General features: G+C 39.4%; 1 pseudogene across 1 annotated transcript; it reads right to left on the bottom strand.

Moving 5' to 3' along the window:
* Nucleotides 1-16248: 16248 nt before the first annotated feature.
* Nucleotides 16249-16683, bottom strand: LOC307095548 (small ribosomal subunit protein uS12-like; annotated as a pseudogene). The gene has a single exon. The product of its transcript is annotated as a small ribosomal subunit protein uS12-like (transcript).
* Nucleotides 16684-19797: the final 3114 nt, after the last annotated feature.

The raw sequence follows: 19797 nt of genomic DNA, 5'->3' as shown, positions 1-19797 counted from the left end.
AAATCATATCAAGCATCTTCTCAAATCACAATGGTATAAAAATAGAAATCAACTATAGTAAAAAGAATGAAAAAAGCAAACAAACACTTGGAGGCTAAATAGCATGATATTAAATAATGATTTGGTTACCAAAGAGATCAAAGAGGAAATGAAAAGCATCCTGACAACAAATGACAATAAAAACACAATAATCCATAATCTATAAAACACAGTGAAAGCAGTCTTGAGAGGGAAGTTTTTAGCTCTACAGGGCTACCTCAAAAAACAAGAAAAAATGGTAATAAATTATCTAACCTTACAACTCAAAGAATTAGAAATAGAGCAACAAGAAAAGCCCAGCGTAAGCAGAAGAAAGGAAATAACAAATATCAAAGCTGAAATAAATGAAATAGAGACCAAAAAAATACAAAAATTAATAAATCCAAGAGCTGGTTTTTTGAAAGGATAAATAAGATAGATGAACCTCTATCCATGCTCACCAAGAGCAAAGAGAGGTCCCAAATGAAGAAAATCAGAAATGAAAGTGGTGAAGTATCAACTGATATGACAGAAATACAAAGGATTATGAAAATACACTATGAACAACTCTATTAAAACAAACTGGACACTCTAGATGAAATGCACATATTCTCAGAAAAATACAAGCTTTCAAATCTCAATCAGGAAGAATAAAAGAATCTTAATAGGCTGACTCCAATGTATGTTCATACCTCCTTTGTTAAATATTAATTGAGCATAGTGGTTTGGGTCAATATATGAGTTCTCTATTTTATTCCATTGGCCTATATGTCTGTTCTTGTGCCAGTACCAGGCTGTTTTGAGAACAGTGGCTTTGTAATACAGCTTGAAATCTGGTATAGAGATCCCACCTACTTTGTTCATCTTTCTCAGGATTGCTGTAGCTATTCGGGGCCTTTTATTATTCCAGAAGAATTTTTGGAAGTTCTCTCTAGGTCTGTGAAATATGCCATTGGTATTTTAATGGGGAGTGCATTGAATGTACAGATTGCTTTGGGTAGTATGGACATTTTAATGATGTTGAATCTACCAATCCATGAACATGGTATGTTCTTCCATCTGTTTATGTCTTCCTCTGTCTCCTTTTTCAGTGTCATGTAATTTTCTGCATAAAGGTCTTTTACCTCCTTAGTTAAGTTTATTCATAGGTATCTTAATTTTTTTGGTGCAATGGTAAATGGGATTGCTTTTTTAGTCTCTCTTTCTGTAAGTTCACTATTGGTGGATAGAAATGCCATAGATTTCTTGGCATTAATTTTGTATCCTGCTACATTGCCAAATTCTATTTATTAAGTTTAATAGTTTTTTGATGGAGTCTTTAGGGGTTTTTATGTACAATATCATGTCATCTGTGAATAAGGACAGTTTTACTTCTTATGTTCGAATTTGGATGCCTTTTATTTCTTCTTCTTGTCTAATCGCAATGGCTAATACTACCAGTACGATGTCGAACAGGAACGGTGAGAGTGGGCATCCCTGTCTTGTTCCTGTTCTTAGGGGAAATGGTTTTAGTTTTTGCCCATGGAGTATGATGTTGGCTGTGGGTTTGTCATATATGGCTTTTATTATGTTGAGGTGTGATCCTTCTATTCCCACCTTGCTGAGAGTTTTTATCAAGAAAGGGTGTTGCATTTTGTCAAATGCTTTCTCTGCATCAATTGATATGACTAAATGGTTTTTATCTCTCAATTTGTTTATGTGATGTATCACATTTATTGATTTGTGGATATTGTTCCATCCTTGCATCCCTGGGATAAATCCTACTTGATAGGAAAGATCATGGTGTATGATCTTTCTGATGTACTGCTGGATCTGATTTGCTAGAATTTTGTTGAGGATTTTGGCATGTATATTCATGAGGGATATTGGCCTGTAAATTTCTTCCATTGTGTTGTCTTTATCAGGTTTCTGTATTAGCGTGATGCTGGCTTCATAGAAGGAGCTTGGAAGTGTTCCTTCCTCTTGAAATTTTTTGAATAGTCTGAGGAGGATAGGTTTTAGTTTTTCCTTGAATGTTTGGTAAAACTCCCCTGTGAAGCCGTCTGGCCCTGGGCTTTTGTTTGCTGGAAGGTTTTTGATCACTGCTTCAATTTCTTCCATAGTTATTGGCCTATTGAGCTTTTTAGATTCTTCCTGATTGAGTTTGGGAAGGTTGTATTTTTCTACAAATATGTCCATTTCCTCCAGGTTGTCCAGTTTATTGGAATAGAATTGTTCATAGTATTTTTTCACAATCCTTTGTATTTCTGTGGCATCTGTTGTTATTTCTCCTCTTTCATTTCTGATTTTGTTTATTTGGGTCCTCACTCTTTGCTTCTTGGTGAGCCTGGCTAGAGGTTCAACAATTTTGTTTATCCTTTCAAAGAACCAGGTCTTGGTGTTGTTGATCTTTTGTATTGTTTTATGTTCTTTTTTGTCTCTATGTCGTTTATCTCCACTCTGATCTTTATTATTTCCTTCCTTCTGCTTATACTGGGCTTTTCTTGTTACTCTTTTTCTAACTCTTTGAGTTGTAGGGTTATGTAATTTTATTACCATTGTTTCTTGTTTTTTGCAGTAGGCTTGTAGAGCTATAAATTCCCTCCCAAGAGTGCTTTTGCTGTGTCCCATAGATTTTTGATTGTTGTGTTTTCATTGTCGTTTGTTGCCATGATGTTTTTCATTTCTTCTTTGATCTCTCTGGTAACCCAGTCAATGTTTAATAGGATGCTATTTAGTCTCTAGGTGTTTGATTTTTTGGATTGCTTTTATTGTAGTTGATTTCCAGTTTTATGCCATTGTGATCTGAGAAGATGCTTGATATGATTTCTATCTTCTTGAATTTGAAGAGACTTTTCCTGTGTCCTAATATATGGTCTATCTTTGAAAATGATCCATGTGCACTTGAGAAGAATGTATATTCTGTGGCTTTGGGGTGAAATGTTCTGAAGATGTCAATTAATTCCATCTGATCTAGTGAGTCCTTTAGGATTGATGTTTGCTGATTTTTTGTTTATATGATTCGTCTAATTGTGATAGTGGGATATTAAAGTCCCCTACTATGATTATATTGCTGTCAGTCTCTCCCTTGATATCCTCCGTTAGTTTTTTTATGTATTTGGGTGCTCCTATATTGGGTGCGTACATGTTTACCAGAGTTATTTTTTCTTGTTGGATTGCTCCCTTTAGTATTATGAAGTGGCCTTCCTTATTTCTTTTTTATGTCCTTCACTTTGAGATCTAATTTGTCAGCTATAAGCATTGCTACCCCAGATTTTTTTTTCATTTCCATTTGCCTGAAAACCCTTTTTCCATCTCTTCACCATCAGTCTGTGTGCGTCTTTTTTTCTGAGGTGGGTTTCCTGTAGACAGCTGATATATGGGCCATGTTTTCTTATCCACTCAATTACCCTATGTCTTGTGATTGAGGCATTTAATCCATTTACATTTAAAGTTATTATTGACAGGTACTTGTTTGTTTCCATTTTTATCCTTTACCCCTGTGTTCCTTCTTAACTTCAAATTTCTTCTTTTTACAGTAGGCCCTTTAGCATTTCTTGCATTACTGGTTTGGTGGTAATAAACTCCCTTAGTCCTTTTGTTGTCTGTGAAGCTCCTGATTTCACCCTCAATTTTGTTTGATACCTTTGCTGGGTACAGTATTCTTGGATTCAGACCCTTCCTTTGCATGACTTTGTGTATTTCATTCCATTCCTTTCTTGCCTGATGTGTTTCGGTTGAGAAATTAGTCGCTAGTGTGATGGGGTTCCTTTGTAGGTAACTTTCTGTCTCTCTCTGGCTGCTTTTAAGATTCTTACTTTGTCGTTGGTGTTTGCCAATTTAATTATAATGTGCCTTTTGGAGTTTATTTTGTTTGGGACTCTGTGAGCTTCTTGGATTTGTGTGAGCTTTTTCTTCCCTATATCAGGGAAGTTTTCTGTCATTATTTCTTCAAACATTTTTTTCTATTCCTTGCTCAATTTCCTATTCTTCAGGTACCCTTATTATGCAGATGTTGTTTTGTTTCGTGTTGTCTTAAAGTTTCCTTAGGCTCTCCTCCTGCTTTTTAATTTTTTTTTCTAGAAGCTGCTCTGTTTGGGTATTTTTTTCTATCTTGTCTTCTAGCTCACTGATGCAGTCCTCTGCTTCTTCTAGTCTACTGTTGATGCTTTCTATTGAGTTTTTTATAGCAGCGATGGCATTTTTCATTTCTTCTTGGTTCTTCATTTCCTCTTGGTTATTACACATATTATTGAATTTGTCTTCCATTCTTTTCAGCCACCTTATGACCATTTCTCTGAATTATTTCTCTGACAGGTTGATTGCCTCCATTTTGTTTACTTTCTTTTCTGATGATGCCTGCTTTTCTTTCATATGTGGGCTGTTTCTTTATCTCCCCATGATCTCTCTTCACTGGGTGTCTGGTTATGTAGTTCTCTCTCTCCTGCATTGGTTTAAAGGCACAAAATACAACACAACAAGGCACAATGCACAAGGCACTGAACACAAATGTATTCATGATACTAATAACCCCAAATAAAGATGACCACCAGAGAAAAGAAAATTAGGGAATAAGAAAGAATGAAGAAGAGGGAAAAAAAGAAAGAAAAAACAAGGAGTTCAAAAATGAAATTGGGGGGAAAAAGTAAGAGAGAAAAGAAAGAGAATAAAAAAGAAGATGAAAAAAAACTATTTATATGGGGAGAAAACTCCAATAGAACAGCCACTAATCCCAACAATTGCAAATCACAAATACCTAATACCTAGAAATGAATGCAAACTACAAAGAAGAACTAATATCAAGTGAAGCGAGGGAAAGCAGTAGCAAACAAACAAACAAAAACAAAACTAAAAGCAAAAAAGATAAAGTGAAACAATCTCACAAACAAGCATAAAAATAATATAATCAACAATCAAGCAAACAACAACAAAAGGACAGAGAGAAAAAAAACAATTTGGATAGTGAAGAAAGAGAAGTGAGAGGTATGTATGGACTTAGAGCAGGGGATTAGAAATAATATATATAAGTAGGGTGAAATTTTAACAGGGGGTAAAAAGAAGGAATAGGGAAAATCTAAAGCAGGAATAGGGTAAGAGAAACAGGACAAGAAAAGGGGGAAAGTGAGGAAGCGAGTGTTGGCATAAAGGTAAAGTTGAGATAGAGTAAAATGATGTTAATGGAAATATGAAAATAGAATGTAGAACACTAATCCCAAAATAAAATAAAGTGAAAATAAAATGACACTTTAAAAAAAGGTAAAATAGTAGTAGTAATAATACTGATTAAAAATAAAAATGTAATAATTGAAAAGGTAAAATCAAGTGAGGAAAAAAGAAGAAAAATTAGTTTCTTCTGTTCTGTGTGGCACGCCTGTTTCCTAGTCAAGACAGTATTGAAGTTCCCTGTGTTCCACTGCTCCTCAGTGTTGTAAGCCACAGTCCTTATTTTCAAGCAGGCAGTACTTCTTTGCTTCTTATACTCCTTTATTTGTGTTTACACAAGAGTCAATTTGTGATTCAACACCTGGGTGACAGTGTTTCTGGATTGACCTCTGGGTCTATAGGTCTTCTTTAGCTTCTGTTTAGATTTTGTTTTCCCTGTTGCACTTAATACTGGTTTGGGGGTGTGGGTTGCCCCAGAGCTGGTTCTCTGGTCGTTATTCCCCCACTCTGATCCCTAGGTTCCACAAAAAGAACTTTCCCCTGCAGTCTCTTAGAGTGTCCCCAATTGGGTGATCCAATGTATTGGGTTTAGTAATCAGAAGCAATGTTTTAAAGAGGGAAAAGAAAAAAAATAAAAGGAAAGAGCCAGAGTAAGTGTGCGAACTCCGGGGCTGCGCACCACAAGTCTGTGCAGTCTTTTTTCCCATTGGGTCTAAGCAGCCGTCACACTTTTCAAATTTTTAGGCTGTCTTTTTGCGCCCAGATCAAAATGGGTTGCTTTTTAGAGTTCCCTTCTGTTAGCAGTTCTGCAGACCCCCTTCCACATTCATGGATCATGCCAGCCCCAACCACCACCGATATTTCTAGTCGCAGACTTTCCCAGGTTCTCCAGCTCCCACAGTGCGCATTTCTCTCTCCTGCCTCAATCACAGATCTCACCTTATCCTAGGCAAAATCTGACCTTTGCATGAGGAGGTGCAGAGCTCCTCTGAATCTGCGTGTTCACACTGCTTGGGGACCGGTGTTCCTTGGTTCGCAGCTGTTTGCTGGGTGCTGTTGTTGTAGATTCCCAGGATTTTTAGGCTTCTGATAACATCCACTCTCCACTTTCAGATAGCACAGTCTCCACGTCAGAGCCTGTTGCTCCAGGAGGGATTTCAGCAGCAGTGGAGGCTGCCCGATCAGGGGAACCCCGTCTGACAATCCCCTACAGTCCCTTGGAGTATAGCTGTACCTCAACTCACAAATAAACACTCCCCGTTCGACCACACACTCTCCTTTCATTCTCTCACTCACGCACTATCTTGCAGTCTACCTTCCCGTTGGCAGCCATCTTCTGAATTTTCAGGATACAAAATTAAGAACCAGAAATCTATGGCCTTTTTATACACCAATAATGAACTCACAGAAAGAGAAACTAAAAAAATAAAATAATCCTGTTTATCTTCGGACCAAAAACATTAAGATACCTAGGAATGAACTTAACTAAGGAGGTAAAAGACCTATACTCAGAAAACTGCAGGACATTGAAAAAAGAGATAGAGAAAGACATAAACAGGTGGAAGAACATACTGTGTTCATGGGTTGGTAGAATCAACATCATTAAAATGTCCATACTACCCAAAGCACTTTACTAGTACAGATTTAATGCAATCCCCATTAAAATACCAAAGCCATATTTCACAGACCTAGAACAAACTCTCCAGAAATTCATGTGGAATAAAAAATGAACCTGAATAGCCACAGCAATTCTTAGAAAGAAGACAAAAGTATAAGGATTACAATATCAGGTATCAAGCTATATTACCAAGCCACGGTTCTCAAAACTGCCTGGTACTGGCACAAGAACAGACATATAGAACAATGGAACAGAATAGAGAACCCAGAAATAGACCCAAGCCATTATGCTCAATTAATATTTGACAAAGGAAGCAAGAGCATATAGTGGAGTCAAGACAGTCTCTTTAATAAATGCTGCTGAGAAATTTGGTCAGATATATGGGGAAAAAAATGAAACTAGATCACCAACGTACACCATACACAAAAACAAACTCAAAATGGTTAAAGGACTTAAATATAAGACGAAAAACCATAAAAATCTTAGAAGACTCCATAGGTAGCAAAATATCAGACATATCTGATAGCAATATCTTCACCAATACACCTCCCAGGGCAATGGAAATTAGGGAGAAAATAAACAAATGGGACTACATCAAATAAAAAGATTCTCAACAGCAAAAGAAACCATAAACAAAACAGCAAGAAAACACACTGCTTGTGAGAACATATTTTCCAATTTTATTTCATATAAGGCCTTAGTCTCCAAAATTTACAGGGAACTCATACAACTCTCCACTTCAAGATGGCAGTCTCCACGTCAGAGCCGGTTGCTCCAGGAGGGATTTCAGCAGCAGTGGAGGCTGCCCAGTCACTTTTATTGGAAGATAATCCAATAAAAATATGGTAAAGGACCTAAGTAGTCACTTTTCGAAAGAGGACATAGAGAAGGCCAAGATATATATGAAAACATGCTCAAAGTCACTAATCATCTGAAAATGCAAATCAAACAACAATGAGGTCTCATCTCACACCTGTCAGAATGGCTATTATCAAAAAATTAACAAACAACAAATGCTGTCGATGATGTGGAGAAAAAGGGACCTTCCTGCACTGCTGGTGGGAATGCAGACTGGTGCAGCCACTGTGGAGAACAGTATGGAGTTTCCTCAAAAAGTTAAAAATGGAATTCCCATTTGACCCAGTAATCCCACTTCTAGGACTATATTCCAAGAGACCAGAAACACCAATCAGAAAGGATATATGCACCCCTATGTTCATAGCAGCACAATTTACAATAGCTAAGATTTGAAAACAGCTTAGGAGCCCATCAGCAGATTATTGGATTAGAAAACTGTGGTGCATCTACACAATGGAATGTTAAGCTGCTGTAAAAAGAAGGAACTTTTACCATTTGCAACAGCATGGATGAAACTGAAGAGCATTATACCAAGTGAAATAAGCCAGTGGGAGAAAGATAAATATTATATGATCTCACTCATATGTAGGCTATAATGATCAACATAAACTGATGAACAAAAATGGATACAGAGACAAGGTGGCATTGAGAAGACCATCCAATTTCAGGAAGAATGCAGGGGAGGGGGTGGGGTTAGTGATCAACCAAAGAACTTGTATGCATTCATATTAGCATGACCAATGGGCACAGACCATGGGATGGTGGGGGCTTGCCCTTAGGGGTGGTAGTAGGAGGGGGAGTTTGTTGGGGAAAAAGGAGAGATGTAATACTTTAAACAATAAAAATAAGTAAGTAAGTAAGTACATAAATAAAAAGAATATGTAAACTAAGACATTGGTATTCAGAATGGAAAGAAAAAGACAGAACTGAGAATCATTTCATAAACAGATTGGGTATATCTGTTTTAATTTATCTAGTACATATATATTCACTTGATCCTGATAAGGGAAATTACTTCTGATTGTTTCTTGATTATTTTCTGCCCACATGACATATACCTTCATACTTCCCCAGAGCCAAACTCAGCTATGGTGGATTAGATTACAAATTGCCACTTGACCATCACAAACCATTCCCTAAACTTACCAGAAGCCTATGAGATTACACAACATGAACAATTATGATAAAATAGGGATGAACTGAGCCAATCATAGTCTCTTTTTAAGACCTATATATTGGAGTCCCAAGAAAACTGTGTAGTTAATAAAAACAGCTAAGGCTGAGAACATGTACAAAGGGATAAAAATCTAAGAAGGATCATGGGAAAAAATTATTAACTAACACACAAGAATAAATTCAAAACTGCTGGTGGGAATGCAGACTGGTGCAGCCACTGTGGAGAACAGTATTAAAGACTTAAATGTAAGTAGTGAAACTGAGACCTGGGGTGTGGGGAATGTATCTCTCCCTTGTAGGTTCTTGCCTCAAGAAGTTTGAAGAATAAAATTTGTGGACTAAAAAGACTTGTTAGTAAAAGTGTGGGGATTTATTGGAAGAAAATATAGACTCCCACATAGGGAGAGGTTCCCAAGGGGGTAACCCACCAAGCCCCTTTTTCTAAGGTTTATAAATGCTGTAGTTCTTTGTCTCTTCATGCTCCCTTCTAATTGGACCCCTTCCTCATTTTATGACCCTGTGCTTTTCTAACTGGTCACTCTTTTTGCAGAATATCAGCTTCAAAGCCCCAAATTCAAGTGGTGTCTCCCTCTTGCTCTCCCCCTTATCTTGTAACATTCCTCTGTCTCCTGTGAACATATGTTTCCCTCCTTCCAGCATCTGTCTACATTTCTGTATCCTCTGTGAAAGTATGTTTCCTTCTTCCCCATATTCTGTGACTTTTCTTTCTCCTCTGTGAATGTATGTCTTGCTCTTCCCTTATACTGTGGCAGTTTTCTATTCTCTGTGAATGTATGTCTTCTGGTGTCTCCTCACCTATGCATTCCTCCCCCATGAACCCTCTTTATTCCTAAAAATCCCTAAACATACTTATTTTATCCCTAAAATTCCTTTCAAAACCATAAAAATCCTAGAAGAAAACATAGGAAATAAAATCATAGACCGCTTGAGTAGTAATATATTTACTGATATATCTCATAGGGTAAGGGAAACAAAGGAAAAAGTAAACAAATGGGACTACATCAAATGAAAAAGCTTTTTGTACAGCAAAAGAAACCATCAACACAATGAAAGGGGAACCCAGTGTATGGGAGAACATATTTGCCAATGATACATATGATAAAGGGTTAATTTTTAAATTATATAAAGAACTTATACAACTGAAAACCAGGAAGACAAACAATCCAATGAAAAAATGGTCAGAAGACCTGAATAGATATTTCTCTGAAGAGGACATACAGAAAGCCAAGACACATATGCAAAAATGCTCAAAGTCACTAACCATCAGAGAAATGCAAATTAAAACCACAATGAGGTATCACCTCACACTTGTCAGAATGGCTATCATCAAATAATCAACGAACAACAAGTGCTGGTGAGGATGTGGAGAAAAGGGAACTCTAGTTCACTGCTGGTTGGAATGCAGATTGGTGCAGCTAGTATGATAAACAATATGGAGTTTCCTCAAAAAATTAAAAATGGAAATGCATTTTGACCTAAAAATACACTTCTGGGAATATATCCTAAGAATTACCAAACACCCATCAGAAAGAATATATTCATAGCAGCGCAATTTATAATAGCTAAGATTTTTAAACAGCCCAAGTGCCTGTCAGCCGATGAGTGAATAAAAAAAACTGTGGTATATATACACAATGGAATACTATGCAGTTGTAAAAAAGAAGGAAGTGTTATTCTTTGTTACAGCTTGGATAGTCCTGGTGATTGTTATGCTAAGCAAAATAAGCCAGTCAGAGAAAGGCAAATACCTTATGATCTCACTTATATGTGGAACCTAATGAACAAAATAAACTGACAAACAAAATAGAACCGGAGTCACTGATTCATGGAACAGCTGACAGAGGTCAGAGGAGAGTGGGTTGGGAGATTGGATAAAAGAAAGTGGATAACTAAAAATATATATACATAGCCCATGGACACAGACAACAGAGTAGTGAAGGTCAGGGGAGGGGTGGTGAGGGCTATGTGGAGGTGGGCAAAGGGTGGGGGAAATGCCAGACATCTGTAATAGTGTCAACAATAAAAAATAAAAAATGATTAAACTGAAGTTCATGGCTTGGTCAAAATTATAAGCAATCCAAAAATTTGAGTAAATTGGATATTGTGTTTTAGGATGTCAGTGTAACACACAAATAAAAAAATATAAAAATGTATTATATGTTTATAATATATTCAGGAATATTGGAATATAGTGAATTATATGGTTAATATGGTTAATATCAGGAAAGAGAGAAAATATATTTAGAAGGTAAAATAGCCAAATGCACAGAAAGACAAATGAATACGCACAAAATACACATCAAAAACTTAAAGAGTAGCTGTGTCACATCAATAGTAGAACACTAAAGTGAAAATCCATGAGCAACTGCCACAGAGGTTCTTGGAACAGTCCCAACAGTCCATAACACAGTCTCAGAACCATTTAATAGTTCCTGTCTCTGTGAAATTGAGCTACTGCATGGCTCATCTTTTGCCATTTCCCTAGAAACCCTATCACAATTTTCCCATATTTTCCCTTATTTTAATGCCTATAACTTGAACTCTTTAGAGAGAGACACCCTGTTTCATGCTGCTAGAAAAGACAGATATAAAATAAGAAAGCTCTTATCTATCTGTTCTTTTTATAATCCATTAATTTGTTTCTCTATTCCTTGCATTTTTAATAACTCACAGTGTTGGGTTTCCTTCCTGTATCTGTAAATATAGCTTAGTCCTCCATAAAGCAAAAATTTATATCTTTCACCTCTTCTACATACTATCTTGTCTCTTTTTCTTCCACATTTCCTTCAGAGATGATTTCACAATTGTATTAACTTCCTCACCACCTAGTCACAATTTTAGTTCTTAAAATCAGTCTCTTAATATTATCATTCTACAGAAACTGCTTTACTAGATATTACAAATAGGCTTTTGGTTTTCATATTTAATCACCTATGTCAATAGTCAATATTCTTGACATTTCTGCAGTATTTGTAGCTGTTGACAATTCCATATTTCTTTGAATCATTTCTCTTTTGGCTTCTGTAAAACTATACACTCCTCATTTCTACCAAACTAGTTCTATATCCTTTGTCATCTTCTCTTATTCTTCCAGTCTGTTAAATATATATCACCCAAATTTAACTATCATGTCATCCTACTTACTGACAAATTTACTCCATTCCTTTTACAATGGCTATCCTCATCACTTCTCACCTTGGAGGAATACCTTTAGTACTATGCTCTCAATGTATCTTCATTATACTATTAGTTGTTATAGGACAGTAGTACTCAAACTTTTTTATTTTTTTAATAAAATTTTAAATCTTTATTGTTGAAAGTTTTAAATAAGTCTTTCCCTTTTTCCCCCATTGACCTTTTCCAGCCCGCTCCTTCCCCCGCCCCCCAGGCCCTCACCACCCCATTTTCTGTGTCCATGGGTTATGCATAGGTCTCAGAAAATCCAACTGGAGATGAGCTAATAGACCAAGCATCTTACCTAATAACAGAGTAACATGTAAATTGACAGTACCTTCGCTATGCCCACAGCCAATCATAGTGAATATGCAAATTAACCCAACAAATATGGAGGTTAATTTGCATACATACCTGGGTCCCAGGAACCTCCTGGGCACCCAAGTCACTCTCAGCCCACCATCGGAGGAAAGGGCCGAGCCTGCGATTGGAGGGATGGGGCTGGGGGGGGCGTCGCTTCCCAAGCCTAAAGCCTGAGGCTTGGGAAGGGGCTGAGCCTGCAACCAAACACAGACCATCCTGAAGTCAGCGCTGGGTTGCCCAGCTGCAGCCGGTCAACCCAGCACTGACTGCCCATGTGGTTGAGACCCAGAAAGTGAGTCAGGGTCTGACCTGCAGCCTCAGTGGATGCTGTTGATCAGTGTACTTACCTCTCTCTTTCTCTCCCTCTTTCTTTCTGATCTTTGCCAGCAGCCAGGCTTTTCTTTCTCTCCCCGCCTCAGAGGGGGCTGTTGTTAAGCCCCGCCTCTTTGATCAGGCCCAGAGATAGGCCTGGAGATGCTGACTGGCATAGGAACCAACCAATCAGAACCAAAGGTGGGTGCTGTGTGGAACCAATGGCTGCCTAGGAGGCGGAGCTTCTGACGCTGACTGGCATAGGAACTGACCAATGAGAAACAAAAGTGGGTGCTGTGGGGAGCCAATGGCTGCCTAGGAAGCAGAGCTTTTGATGCTGACTGGCATAGGAACCAACCAATCAGAGCCAAAGGTGGGTGCTATGGGGAGCCAATGGCTGTCTAGGAGGTGGAGCTTTTGACACTGACTGGCATTGAAAGTGACCAATGAGAACTAAATCTGGGTGCTGTGGGGAACCAATGTCTGCCTAGGAGGTGAAGCTTTTGATGCTGACATAGGAACGGACCAATCAAAACAAAATTGGCCAGCAGAGGAGGGCAGTTGGGGGCGACATCAGGAGAGGGCAGTTAGGGCTGATAAGGTTGGCAGGGGGAAGCAGTTAGGGGCAATCAGGCAGGCAGGCAGGTGAGCAGTTAGGAGCTAGTGGTCCTGGATTGTGAGAGGGATGTCTGACTGCCAGTTTAGGCCCGATCCCTGGGATTAGCCCTAAAATGGCAGTCGGACATCCCACAAGGGGTCCCCAATTGGAAAGGGTGCAGGCTGAGTTGAGGGAATCCCCCCTCCATGCATGAATTTCGTGCACCGGGCCTCTAGTAATAAATAATAGTATGAATACAAGTTCATTGTTGATCTCACCCCACCTTCTCTCTGAGGTCCCCTGCCTTCCCTCTGAGGTCCGACAGTCTGTTCCATGCTTCTATGTCTCTGGGTCTATTTTTGTCCATCAGTTTATTTTGTTCAGTGGATTCCACATATAAGTGAGATCATATGATATTTATCTTTCTCAGATTGGCTTATTTCACTTTGCATGATGCTATCCAGGTCCATCCATGCTGTTGCAAATGGTAAGAGTTCCTTCTTTTTTATAGAAGCATAGTATTCCACTGTGTAGATGTACCACAGTTTTTTAATCCACTCATCTGCTGATGGACACTTAGGTGTTTCCAAATCGTAGCTATTGTAAATTGTGCTACTATGATCATAGGTGTGTATATATTCTTTCTGATAAGTACTCTAATTTTAATGGCTGCTGCTCTGCTTAGTATAGCAAGCATTACTCTGATATAGTAGGTCAGAATATTGCTACTGATTTGTTGCTGCTTTTCAGGATACTGTATTCTTTTTCTTTGATCTACTTTTTACATAGTTATCTCTTCCTGATGCCAAAGCTGAAAGGGTTTGGGTGACAGTGTGATGGAGAGTAATACCCTTTTCTTTATTTTACAATTTCCAAATGAATCCTAAAAAATGTTCTTATGCTTCCATATATTCAAGAATATTTAGTGACACATCTCTCCATAGGTCTCAGACAATCCAACTGGAGATGAGCCAGTAGACTAAACATAATAAATAATAGTCTCAAAAACTGTTCTATATACTTGCTATATTTTAACTGCTTAAAGACTACAACAAACATATGGGGTGGTACTATTTCCTCAATTATGCTTTTGAAGGTACTGAGGCACTGAGAGCTTAAGATACTTGCATCAAACCACACAGCTAGTGAGTGGCAGGTCAGGGATTCAAACTCACATACTCTGGCTCTAGAGATTCTATTTTTTGTAATTAAATTTATTGGGTTGACATCTATAATAATAAAAGTATAATATGCTAATTAGACTGGACAGCCGAACGACCTTCCAGTTGTCCTTCTGGACGTTCTTCTGGATGACTTTCTGGATGAAGCCCAGGCTATAAGGGCTGAGGCATCCCCCATGACTGTGAGCACTGAAGCAAGCTGCCTTGGCTGTGAGGGCCAAGCCCCTTGCACAAATTTTGTGCATCGGGCCTCTAGTTGGTTAATAAGATTATATATGTTTCAAGTGTATATTTCAATAATACATTATGTGTATATTGAATTATGCCCCTACCACACAAAGTCAAAGTTCTAGATTGTCCTTTCCTAAATTAACTAAGGTTTGGTACCAGGTCAATCACAGCATTTTTAAACCTTGCCAAAAGACTTAAGTTAAAAGAGCCCACCAGTTTGCTAGACATGTCTAGTTATGTCTGAATTATTTCCCCAAATTCTTCTCATACAATTTACTTTGCAGGTCCATCCCATGAGTTTTATAGCTACTTATATTTTTCTCTTAATCACTTTTGCCTTTATGCCAGTTCCAGTTATTTTAGTATATTCCTTAAGATTCTGTTCATGGCCTTCTGGTAATTTTTTTTCTTTAAAATCAATTCCTCAGTAAATTCATCTACATCATAGATTTAACTATCACTTCTATGTAAATGACCCTTAAATCCATATCTTCATTCCTAATATCCCTTTACAACAGGAGACCTGTAAACCTGACTGCTTCACTGATATTTCCATCTCACTGACACTACAAATTTAAAGGTTTTAGAATTGAACTCATTTTATTGCTCAAGACAATTTATTTTCCTGACATTTAATTTATTCCAACAGTCCTATCCAGGCTTGAAATCTCTATATAATTTTTGATTCTTCCCTCTCTCCTATTCTCTATGACCAACCAGTTGCTGAATTATATTAATTTTAGTTTCCATGGGATAACTTTTATCCATTTTTTTTTCTATTTCCTCTGCCACTGCTTAAGTTCAGGCTTCATTAACTCAATATTGAGCTTTTATAAGACCTTCTTCCCTCATTTTCATCTCTCTAGCTTTTTCAAGTCCAAATTTCCCTACTGTTCTATCAGAAATTTCTTCTTTAAATAAAGCTTTATATATTTTATTTTCCTACTTAAAGATATCTATTGCTCCTCCTCAGCTATCACATTAAACTTGAAACTGCTCAACTTTGCATCAAAGACTTTCATCATTTTGTTTCAAATTACGTTTCTTAGCTTTTATTTGTCTGATCTGCTAGATGATCTACAAATTATCACTCCATAGGCATTCTGGGATGTTTACTGGCTCATGCTTTTGATTCATCCATGATTATTTTAGTCCATCTTTCTGAAATGCCTTCTGTATCCACCCTGGACTCCACATTTTAAAATTCTACCATTCTATCTCACCACCTGTTTAAAGAAACCTCTTCTGATCCTTCTAATTAGATGTGATTCTTTATTCAATCGTTCCCACACCTTTGTACCTATTTTAATGCAATTGTCAGATCCTGATTTTTATTTTAGATATTTTTCATTTATCTCCCTTCCATCCCCATCTTATAGCTCTACTCACAATTTCATCCCAACTAATGTGTAAGCAATTTAAGAGCATAGATAATCTTTCTTATGTTTATATTCCCTGTAGTTATAGAACAGCCTGTGAAGCCCCTAAGGACAGCAAATGTCTTTTTTTGTTAGGCATATTAAAATTTATTACTATTGTGATTTCACCATCAAAATTTATGATCTTGGTCTTTCCTTCTTGCTTTTGTATAAGGCCAAAAGAGACACATTTGCTACTTTGACAACCTTACAGCAAACTCCAGGATTGGCAACAACAGCATGATCTTTGTGACCAAATCCAGCAATCAGAACTTCGTCATATTCCTCAGTAAAATTCAAACAACCATCATTGGGTACAAAGGCTGTGATTTTATTTTTTGCCATTCTTGATCAGCTGGACCCTGACACACTTCCTGATAGCAGAATTTGGCTGTTGTCTTCAACCCCTACTTTTCCCAGCACAATTCCCTTTGAATGGGAAGCACCACCAAAAGGGTTGGCCTTCAGGGCCCTGCCCAAATGGGCCTTCTGGTACTGTTTATCATGCCACTTCTGATGTAGTAGGTGGCTCCAGAACTTCTAGGCAGTACAAAGACCACGGCACTTGCCCATCCACCTGGCACCACAGGCCTGAGTGAAAGAAAGAGGTTGTATAGGAAGGAGCCAGCAAATGTCTTTCTTTCCTTCATCATAGTATCATCTAAGACTGTTGGACTATTGATGTATATGACACTTCAAATATTTATAGAAATAATGAATAAAGAAAATAATAAAAATGTAATGAATAAAGTGAGAGAATACCATGAAGAAAGTGGCTTCCTTTTTCATACCAATTGTATGTGGTTTTTTTTCTAGCTTAATGGGAGGTTAGACTCTGGTAGAAAACTCTGAGTAAAGTGAGGGTAAGGAAAGACACCATAAGGAAATTTAAAACACAGTAATTATTAGAACTTTAAATTTACTGATATAGTTGCTAATCTTTATTCAAATAAACTCTATACCTAAATATAAAATTGTATTTAAATTTATTATGATTGCATAAAATGTGCATACATTTTTTTATTCTACCAAATGTAATAAAATGGAAAGAGAGAACAGAACTGGTGGTATAAAGAGATTATAAATCACCAGTCTGTACTAATAATAAGCAGAGAGCAGAACAAATTGAAAAATCAACAACTTTTTAGATTCAGAAGAGAAATGAGGTCACAAGGCAAACCATTGTCTCCATAATTGAACAGAAACAAAGATAATACTAAGAATTATAACTTAACAGAGGAGAAACACATGAGGAGAAACTCCTTGGAAAACTATGCTGGGTTAAGAAAACCTATATTTAATTAATTGCTGGAGGCTCGGCTTTGACATATATGAGTTACTATCTCCAGAGGAACCCAGTCACAAGGGGGTATGTATCTACAATTTTGTGATATTTACCACTTATAACTTGAACAGGCCCCCACAGTGAATGTTTAAGAAGAAACTCCTCCTTTTTCTATCAGAAAAAGGGTAAAGGTAGCCATTTTGAAATGTACTAGAATAATGTGTTCTTCTTAACAAGGTCTGCATTCAGAAAAATATCCTATATAATAAAATCCTAATATACTAAGTGTCCAGTTGTCCAGTGGGCCATTCAACCAATCAAAGTGTAATATGCTAATAACTAGAGGCCCAGTGCATGAAAATTCATGCACTGGAAGGGGCGTCAGCCTGGCCTGCCCCCTCTTACAGTCCGGGAGCCCTCAGGAGCAGGAGATGACCAGGGGAAGGATTTATTAGATAGGATTTTTTTTTCTTGATTTCAGAGAGGGAGGGGGAGAGAGAGATAGAAACATCAATAGTAAGAGATAGAAACATCATTGATCAGCTGCCTCCTTCATGCCCCCACTGGGGATCGAGCCTGCACCCCAGGCATGTGCCCTTACTGGGCATCAAACCGTGACCTGGGGGGGGTGGGGGGGAGGATGATAACCACTGTGCGCACCAGCTGGGCTATGTTTCACTTTTTAAGGAATCACCAGGCTGTTTGCACAGTGGCTGCCCCACTTTAACTTCCCACCAGCGATGCAGACGCCAGTTTCTCTGCATCCCACCAGCACTGTTGTTTCAGGGGAGGGTCTTCATCACAGCCAGGGAGAGGGTGCGAGCGGCTTCTCATCTCTCTTTGGCTGCGTTTCCCTGCGGGTGAGTGTTGAGCGTCTGTTCAGCTGCTCATCGGCCATTTGCATCTTTTCTTTAGAGAAATGTCCATCCCAGGCCCTTGCCCACATTCCCATCAGGTTGGTGCTGGGGTTAAGTGAGGGGAGCGCTCCCAGGTCCCAGGTGTCGGTCCCTTCACAGACGGGGGACCTGCAGGCACTTCCAGGGCATTTTCACGCCGTGGACAGTGTCCTCTGATGCACAGACGGTTTTCGTTTTGATGATCCCAGTGTGTCCTCTCCCCACTGTGGCTGTGCCAGTGGGGTCACACTGACACCTTCCGTAAAGGTCTCTTTCTTCTTCCTGCACAACACCCACAGGTACCCACAGAGCCAGGCCCTGCTTCCCAGTGCAGATGTCCTGCCTCGGCCCACCTCCACCCCCGCCTGCCCACTGCCCCACCACAGCCCCAGCCAGCTTCCTGCAGGTGCCGGTGGGCCTCTGGCATCAGGCAGGAGATGTGGGCTCGGCGCCCTCCCCACCAGCCTTCAGGGATTCTAGTCCTCGGGACCCAGTGAACCCCTGGCCGATTTGTATTTGAATCTTTATAGTTTCTAAAGTTCATAAGTCTCAAAGGTTACAAATGCACGTGGTATGAGAGTTACATGTACACAGATACACTCTAACAGCATCAGCTATGTGCCTGGCATGGGCATGTGCTACAGAAGCCCATTTTTACAAGTAACTTTTTATTATGGGGTCTCTGTTTTTAAAGTGAAAATCAGCCCCTGGTGGCTGCTAGATTTGCTAGTGTGTTTACACACAAAGTCTACAAATATAAGGTGGTCATGTTTAGAGGCTCACGGCTCCCTTGGTGAGCACAGCTCGCACTTGGTGGGCTTTCCCTTTCTGAGAAAATGCGCCAGAGTCACTCAGGGCCCTCAGGCAGCGCCCCTGCTGGCCCACCGGCCCTCAGGCCACCAGAGAGTGCCATGTGGCCCTTGCAGGGCAGCGTGCTGGAAGTGGAGAGAGCATCCTCTCAGGTCTAGAGCCAAACTCCGAAGCTCCTGAACCAGCTGTGGTCCACTTTTCAAATCCCCAGGACCTGCACAGTGGGGGCCACTCACGACCCAGCTTTGCACATCAGGTCCCTTTAGGCCATAGACCTGACTTGGGACACACAGGAAGCCCTGAGAGATGGCACCCCTGGGGGAGAGTTAGAGGCCTCACAGTGGTCGCACAAAGACGCAGGGCAGGGACCCACAGCTCAGACTCCTGGGGCCTCAGTCCCGGGTGCGGGAGGAGGGTGGGTGTCCATGGCCAGCTCTGATGCTCAGGACCCTGGTGGAGAGTGGAGGTGAAGGATAATGTCCCCGCAGGACGGAGGCCTGGCACACTCAGAGGGGCAGGTGAGGCCGCTTGGAAATGGGTGGGTGGGCCACGTGGAGGGGATGCTATGAGGGAACAATGGGAGGTGTGGCTGCAGGTTCCATTCCGGGTTGGGGCTTGGCCCTAGAACAGGGAATGTGGGAGGAGGGAGGGATCCACCATGGCCATGGGGAAAGGTGTGCAGGCTGCGTGCCTGTG

Source organism: Cnephaeus nilssonii, assembly GCF_951640355.1.
Source record: "Cnephaeus nilssonii genome assembly, chromosome: X".
NCBI classification, from domain to species: domain Eukaryota; kingdom Metazoa; phylum Chordata; class Mammalia; order Chiroptera; family Vespertilionidae; genus Cnephaeus; species Cnephaeus nilssonii.
The sequence above is the reverse complement of the archived record's forward strand: the minus strand, read 5'-3'. Positions and strand labels throughout refer to the sequence as shown.